Here is an 8546-nt window from a genome sequence, read left to right on the forward strand (position 1 = left end):
CGAACGATCCAGACATTAGAAGACATGCTGCGAGCTTGCGTTATGGATTTAGGTGGAAGTTGGGATACTCACCTACCATTGGTTGAATTTTCATACAATAACAGTTATCATGCAAGTATTCAAGCCGCACCGTTCGAAGCTCTTTACGGACGCAAATGTCGATCACCGATTTGCTGGGCTGACGCAGGTGATAGACATCTAGTTGGTCCAGAACTGGTCCAGGAAACCACAGACAAGATTGCACAGATCTGAGAACGCATCAAGGCGGCTCGCGATCGTGAAAAGTGTTATGCAGACCGAAGAAGGAAACCTCTGGAGTTCGAGATGGGAGACATGGCATTGTTGAAGGTTTCACCCTGGAAGGGGGTGTGGCACGCTTTGGAAAGCGTGGGAAGTTGAATCCGCGCTACATTGGTCCATTCAAGATTCTGGAAAGAATTGGTTTGGTAGCATACAAATTGGACTTACCTGCGGAGCTCAATGGTGTTCATGATACATTCCATGTATCAAACCTGAAGAAGAGTCCGACTCAAGAGACTGTTGTCATTCCTGCTGACGAAATTCATATTGACGACACGCTCCACTTTATTGAAGAACCCGTTGAGGTTACGGATTGGAAAATAAACAAAACACGTAGGAGTAGTGTCAAGCTCGTCAAAGTTCGTTGGAATGCAAGACATGGTCCAGAATTCACATGGGAATGTGAGGATCGTACGAAAGAAAAATACCCCCATTTATTTCCAAAGACCCCTGCAACCAGAAGAAGAACTTAAAATTTCGGGACGAAATTTTCTTAACGGGGGGAGAATGTGACAACCCTCACAAATCCAGGTATCCGTACAAATTAATTAATTTTTAATTAGTGCTAAATTACTGTGCTTGATTACAATTATGATTAAACTGCTTTCTGATTTCTGATACATACATACTCATGCATCACATTTTATACTGTCACTCTATTTATTTAACACAAACATTAGTGACAAACTTGATGCACAAAAGCACAGTTAGCACAGTGAGCGGACAACCCAGTAAACATGCTGACATTGCCAACACTAGACAGACATTGTTTCTGAGGCCAGTATGAGCCAAGAATGGAATACTACACTAGTAGGGAGTGTAGGGAGGTGAGGATCATAAAACTGCGTCACTAGGTGATAGTTATAGTGACCGGGAGTGCCTAAAACATACTTAAAGTGTAGAATTCTTCACTAAATACCAAAAATTCAGCATTTAACAATGCTAGTAAAGTGCAAAAACTTGGCAAAATAGTCCTAGACACTTTCCAAAATGTTGGGAATTTAATGTGTCACTAAAAACAATATAAAAGACACTTTAAAGCTTTATTTAGCACTTTAGCGAATCAATATCCAACCGAACAACCGGACTCTACCCGGAACATAAAAATTTTGCCAAATACATTGTTTTTACTTTTCTGAGCTAGTTAGGGTCCCCGAACACCCTAACACACCTTATATTATAACACACACCTTAATATCCTAACTAAACACTTTAAACTCTAACTAAATCCTAACTAAATCATTACACCCAACCCTACCCCCCCCCCATGCGACGGTCACCACAAGGGTGACCCACCCTTACATTTTCTTGATTATTATATTGGTTATATTGGACAATAAGGGACATATTACAAGAAGGATCTTAGTAAACTTGGTTTATAAATATATATGAGAGGTAACCACTCTCTTTCATCAAAACACCCAACATCACAAAGCTCTCCTCCTTCCTTCTTCACCCCTCACGGCCGCCACCCTCCTCTACCATATCACCACCATCCAACCTCCATACAAGTGTTTTACATACACACAAAGGTGCAAGGAGTCCTACAAACAAGCTTGGTGCACTCGGAAGTTCAAGGACCGCTCTTGTTTTCTTTTATCCACCACTTTTACGCCTTGTTTCTCCCCTAGCCTTGTGCTAGTAGTAAGTGCTCTAAAACATCATCTTGGTCTTGTATTTAGTGGTTAATAGATGATAGAATGATAAAAAGTTAAGAAACTCTAAAGAACATGAACAAGTCTTAAACATAAAGTGATAAAGGGTGGATAAAGAGATGATATATGGGTAAATCATGTAAATCTTGTGTAGTTATGATTATTTGATGTTGTTTGTTAGTAGAAGTAGGATGGATCGTCATCTAGACATACTAGATCATGTTCAAGAACATGAACTAGTAAGATGTAAGTGTTAGAAATATGAAGGATGATGAAACCATCCACCCATGAACTTGAACTTGAATAAATGTAATTTTTCTTGAAAAATAAGGTTATAAACTTGTAGATCTAAAGATCTACAAGTGGTCTTTCGGAAGAACCAAGTGAAAAATACTAGTCTTGTTAAAACCCGGATCTTGTATCAACTAAAAGCATTTTTGGTAAATAAACAAGTGTATGAACACTAGTGTAACAAGGAAATTTAACAACGAAATATTTTTGTAAATTATGATTAGAAGTTGTTAAACTTCAAATTCTTTAAAAATAAAGTTTTTAAGAAACTAAATTTATTTTTAAAGATAACAAAACCTACTAAGTGTGTTAGTGATTTACTACATATTTTTACAAAAATTTCAAGTTCACGAATTATGATTTAGTCTTATTTTTGTCAAGATTAGTGATTAAATATTGTATGTTGTTGATTGTTAAATCGTTTGATTGATTTTACAAAAAGAAAATGATATGCTAAAAGCATGGACACCTCCATTTACACAGGAAACTCTGGCGAAATTTTTCTAGAAATACAACACTTAGAAATATTTTTCTAACAAACGTTTATAAATATATTTTTAACTTGGTTTTCAAAAAAACTTCGCCACGATTTTTATTACAAAAATACCAAGTGCCGGAGGTTGATTTTGTAAATAAAATTTATTAAATATATATTTATAATATATATTTATAATAGAACGCTTGTGTGTGATTGTTTGTTATTATGTGAACTAGATATATTATTTTTAGGGTAAAAATAATATAACTAGAAAATATCAAAAAATTACGACTCCAAAATAATACCAACGCTCTCACAAAATAATTATTTAAGTTACGCAAGTATTGCTATTATAACGCGAACTTTAAAAAGATGAAACTTATGTATTTTCGGAGAAATACTCTTGTACGTATACTTTTGGTGAAATATTATTTTGGACAAAAAAAATTATGGAATAAAATATAAGATTTTTGGAAAAAATATATATATTTTGGAATTTAAAACATTTTAGGCAAGTAATTAAAATATATTTTTCAAGTGAGACTTAAAAATATATTTTCGGAATTATAAAGCATACATGTATGATTACCCCCATCCTTGGGAAGGAAATACGAATATAAAATAATTAAGAAGTGTGAATACGAAATAATTGTCTAACTATTTCCCAAAAACGTTAAACCTTAAGCCAAGGCACGACCCATCCGTCTAATAGGCAGTAGTACGTGTAGGTCGTCACGCAGCAGTTAGAGTTGGAGATTGACGTTTCTGGATACGCACTTCTGTGAGTTCATGTCCCCCTTTTCTCTTTACTGTTTTCAGTTTTATACTTCGGGGGTGAAATACATGCGACTATTATTACAAACATTTATTACATGGTATGGTTAGCGTAGGGAGGGTTTATACTACTAGATCATGTGAGGGGTGGGTACAACACTCGAGGCCATTAATCCTCTTTGTTAGGACCGAGGGACACAAGAGTGATAGATCTATTTGGGTGTAGCGAGCCCACACCCGTGAGGCCGGGGAGGCCCATAGAGGTGACTGTGTCTTACAGCCGAAGCCCGGTAACAAATTTGCTAGGTTTGAGTTTCCCTGCACTTTCTCACACATACCAGTGGCTTTGCAACCCATTGGTGATCTCTTTTTCCTTATTGCTACATACCAGGGACTTTTATACATACTTTAACGGTTTATTCATACTCACTTTTACATGAACTCGCTCAACTTTTTGTTGATTTTTCAAACTGCATGTATTTCAGGAAATTAGGGGATCTGGCACGGTATGCTCATGTCAAGCTGCGTAAGAATAATGATGTCATCCGAGTTTAGGAAGTGTGATCTTTGCCTGGACGGGTCACAAGTCTTAAACAGTGTTTTTAGTCAAGTCTTCTGTTATGTTGTTGAACATGTTTCCATTTTGTCATGGTTGTAACTGGTCTGTTGTGTCAACTTTTTAAAACAATGTTGTCGTATTTTACATTTTAAACTTGAATTAATGGATGAACATCATGGTTTTATTTTCATATAGCATTGTTGTGATTATGCTATGGTATTAAGAAGTCACACCAAATAAACCCACGCTTCCGCAAAGCCAGGGTGTGACAGAAAATAACTAAATTTCTTGAAGCCAGATATGAAGGAAAACAGATGGTTTTAAATCAATATATTGATTATGTTGCTAAACTCAAACAAGAACTGGTAGACAAAGAAAAGTTGGTCAATAAACTTCAAAGTTATCATGCGTCTTCATACATTCTGGAACGTATTTTCAATATCACACCCGATGGGAAAGAGTTAGAAAAGAACAAAAAGGGAATTGGGTCTGAATACCATCAGGTTCCACCACCGTTGGAGAATAATTATACATTCTACGATGGCGAGAAGGTGGAAAAAGCAATAAACATGGTTGACCAGTTACCCGACAACATCGATGTGACTTACACCAAATCTGATGACATTAGTGATTCAGAGGTGGTTGGTAAGGTTATTGAAAGTGTTCTAGCTAAGGAGTCTACCAAAACAGATAAGTTTGAATCACAAGATGAAAATGAGGGAAGTTTTCATGATAGTTATCTTAAACACTCAAAATCTGAAAAAAGTTGTGAATGATGATTCAAAGGATGGGTTTATATCATGATTGGATCGGAAAAACTATTTTCGGATAATGAATTCCCAATTCAAAATGTGATTTCAGATAAAATCAACAAAGTTTTCAAACTGGTAGAGATACAAAAGTCTGAAATTTCAAAATTTGCTGGAAAAAGTCACAAAACTTTTTATAACAAACCTGGTTACAAAAAAGAAAAACACGAAGGCTGGGTTGGGTTATAAAAGGAAACAAAAGTGGAAAAGAAATGAAACACCAAATTATCAGGAAAAGATGAATATTATTCACGGAACAAGTTCCGAAGAAGAGAAAGAACTCCAATTTAGACGACAGTCTAATGAAGAGTTCTATGCTTAAAAGAAACAACAACAACAACAATAGGTTAAAGATGTGTCCATGTTGATGCACGGAATGTCTGTTGACTGCGTCTACAAGAAGTCTAAAGTCAAGATTGGTCAATAGGGGGTCAAAGTGTAAATATTGTGTAATATAGAGTTAGGACCGCTTTTTAGTCATTGTATTGTTCTGGACCGCTTATTAGGCAGTAGCCTGGATCGCTTATTAGTCAAGTGATCTGGATCGCTTATATGGCATGTCATATAAGCGACCCAAGATCTCTATATATAGGCATGAGCGGTTGATAATGTGTAACGACGTATGTGTGTGCTACGGTGCTGAAACTCTGCTGAAATTTTATCAGAAAGCAATAAAAACACAAGGAATTGAAAGGATTAACTGTTGTTACTTTACTTACGTTGATTCCGCCTTCGTATGTAAAGATGAACTACTTCGACTGACTTTTCGGGTCATAGAATCGGTCCAACAAGTGGTATCAGAGCTCAGGACGAGGAGTTCATACTACGACAGCACAAATCTGCAGAAATCTCTCTTTTCTACTTACTTTCTCTCATATTTTTTCAGTTTCTAGTGGTTCCAACGGTCAAAATTGTCTGAAATTTGAGTATAACATGTAAAACACAATTTTAACAAACCCTAGAAAGAATCAGGTGAAAATACGGACTAAAAATGGTAAAAATTGGTTAAACACGGTCGATCGCGTTTTCGGACATTGGACCGCTTATCTGGACATAACCTGCTTGGATCGCTCCAAATTACATCTTGAACCGCTTTTTCGGACAATTTTACTCTCTGGATCGCTCGAACGGACAACATTGTTGAACCGCTCGAACGATCACATTCGGACCGCTCATACGAACACTTCTGGATCGCTCCAACGAACAAGAGTTGGATCGCTTATTTGACAGTGTTTGAACCGCTTATTTGAACTTACTTGAACCGCTCGAACGATCATTCTCTGGATCGCTCGAACGTACATACTCTCGGTCGCTTATTTGACACTTTGTTGGATCGCTCGAAAAGACATAAGTGTCTGATCCGTTTATTTGGACATACTCTGGATCGCTTTTGTGAACTGATATTTTTCAAAACCAAAATTTTTCTAAGTGTTGTTTGATTTTGCAGGTACGTACACAATGGATGATATGTTCTTGAATCCATTTAGCGACATGTACGCATTCACAGGAAGTTCAGGAAACAACGATTCGACATCGAACGATACGAACGAAAACCAACCAAAAGAGAAAAAGAAAGAAGCTTGGGAGTCCGAAAGTGCATTTGGAACATCTAACAAACCTCCTAAGTTGATGGCTATAGAAGATTACAGCAGGTGGGCAACAAAGTTTGAAGATTGGTTGATGGCATTCGCCTTTCCCAGTTGGAAGAGTATAAAGACTGGTTATGCTAATGGAAAGAATAATGGCGAAGCATTGAGATCAGCTGAAGAAATTGATAATTTTGTGGCTGAGCAAAAGTGTGTTGCTTTGCTGTTTCAATCGGTTCGGGAGGATATTATCTCTCTGATAGATTATACAAATGCTCAAGATTTATGGGATAAACTCAAGAAAAAGTGTATAGGAAGTACTGAGATTATAAAGAATAAGAAGAAACTTCTTCGGAAAGAATTTGATATGTTTGGATGTATGAAAAATGAATCAGTGTGTAAAATGATTGAACGGTTTGGTCATCTTAAGCTGGAACTTGTTCGACATGAGATCAATTATCCTGATGATGAGATAGTTGATAAATTGTTTGATTCACTACCTGATGAATTGGATTGGAGATACTACGCACTGATGTTGAAGAACACTATTGCTCCTAAAGATTTGAAACCAGATGTGGTGATTGAAAGACTTGAAAGCCATGAGCTAGAGTTGAAGAAAGCATACAAAGTTAATCACTCATCCTATCAGCAGAATCTGGATCTGTATTATCCAAAAAGCTTGATGCCAAAAGCTACTTCTCCAAAAACGGCATTTTCTGCTGAGAATGTTTCTTCAACAAACAAAGAAAGTCAAAGCAGTTCAAGCAGCGGAAGCCACAGTGGTTATCACAGTGGATCTACGTCTTCTGCAAATCGTTCTGATGCGAAGTTTTCTTGCAACATTGCAATCGATTTAAAGAATGCACAGAACTTTGATGAAGAATCAGCCAAGCAACAGATGGTTTTTCTAGCGTCTGTTTTGGAGTCCTATGAAGGTCTGGTAGCCAGAAAGATCGGAAATACAAATCTGACCAAAGAAGACTACGATCAGATAGACCCCGAGGAAATGGAGCTTATTGACATTCATTGGGCAATGGCAAGTGCTGTTCGACGTGCGCAACGTTTTATGGAAATTACCGGGAGGAAATCAATTGGTGGTCCGTCGACAAAGCTTGGGTTCGATAACTCAAAAGTGACATGTTTTAAATGCAAACAAAAGGGCCATTTCAAGCGAGAATGTCGGAATGCATACGTTGATGAATCTGAAAATCCATTTCGAGATGACTATTACAAGAAGGCAATCTACCATCAGAATAAATCCGAGCCGCCCAGATTGAAGCAGCAGGAAGAGAACAGAGACAAATCGAGGGCTTTAGCTGTGATTTATGATGATGAGGGTTACGATTGGAGCAAAGAGGTTTTGCCGGAAGATGATGCCGTTGGTTATGCTTTCATGGCAAGTCATGATGAACCGATTCCTTGGAAGGATAATCATACAGAGGAACAGAAGTACAAATACAGGAAGATGACTGCTGAAACAAAGATTATCAGACTTTCTGGTGTATACTTGGAAGCAAGAAGAGCAAATCATTGGGATCCGGACAGAGAGTGCTATCTTGATCGGTATGGCAATGTGGCGATTGATGACAAAACGCTAGATATTGAAGCCATCATTCAGGAGTACAAAGAAGAGGATGAATACTGGCAGCATAAGTGGTGGGGAACACCAACTTCGAAGATGATTGCGGAGAAGAAAGAAAAAGAGAGAAAGGAAAAAGAAGAGAGAGAGAAGAAAGAAAACGTAGAGACTGAGAGATCGAAGATGGTTGATACGGAGTTGATCGATGTGACTCGGAAGTTGACAACTGAGAATTCAGAGAAAATGGCTGACCAAGTGCTAGCTGCGAAAGCACTTGAGGTAGATTCTAATTCTGTCTCTGAGTCAAAAGGGAAGGTTAGTCAAAGTGAGTCAACATCCAGGTCAGGTAATAAAGTCGATGGAAATGTTGACTGCAAAAATTGCACCAAACAATGCAATTTTTGTAGTACTGTCACGTATTTGAATGATGAAAAATTCAAGAATCTGAAATCAAAAGTTAAAGCTTTTGAAGATCAGATTCTCGATCATGACACAGAGTTAAAAGTTTCAACTGA

This window comes from Helianthus annuus, chromosome 8 (assembly GCF_002127325.2).
Source record: "Helianthus annuus cultivar XRQ/B chromosome 8, HanXRQr2.0-SUNRISE, whole genome shotgun sequence".
NCBI classification, from domain to species: Eukaryota; Viridiplantae; Streptophyta; class Magnoliopsida; order Asterales; family Asteraceae; genus Helianthus; species Helianthus annuus.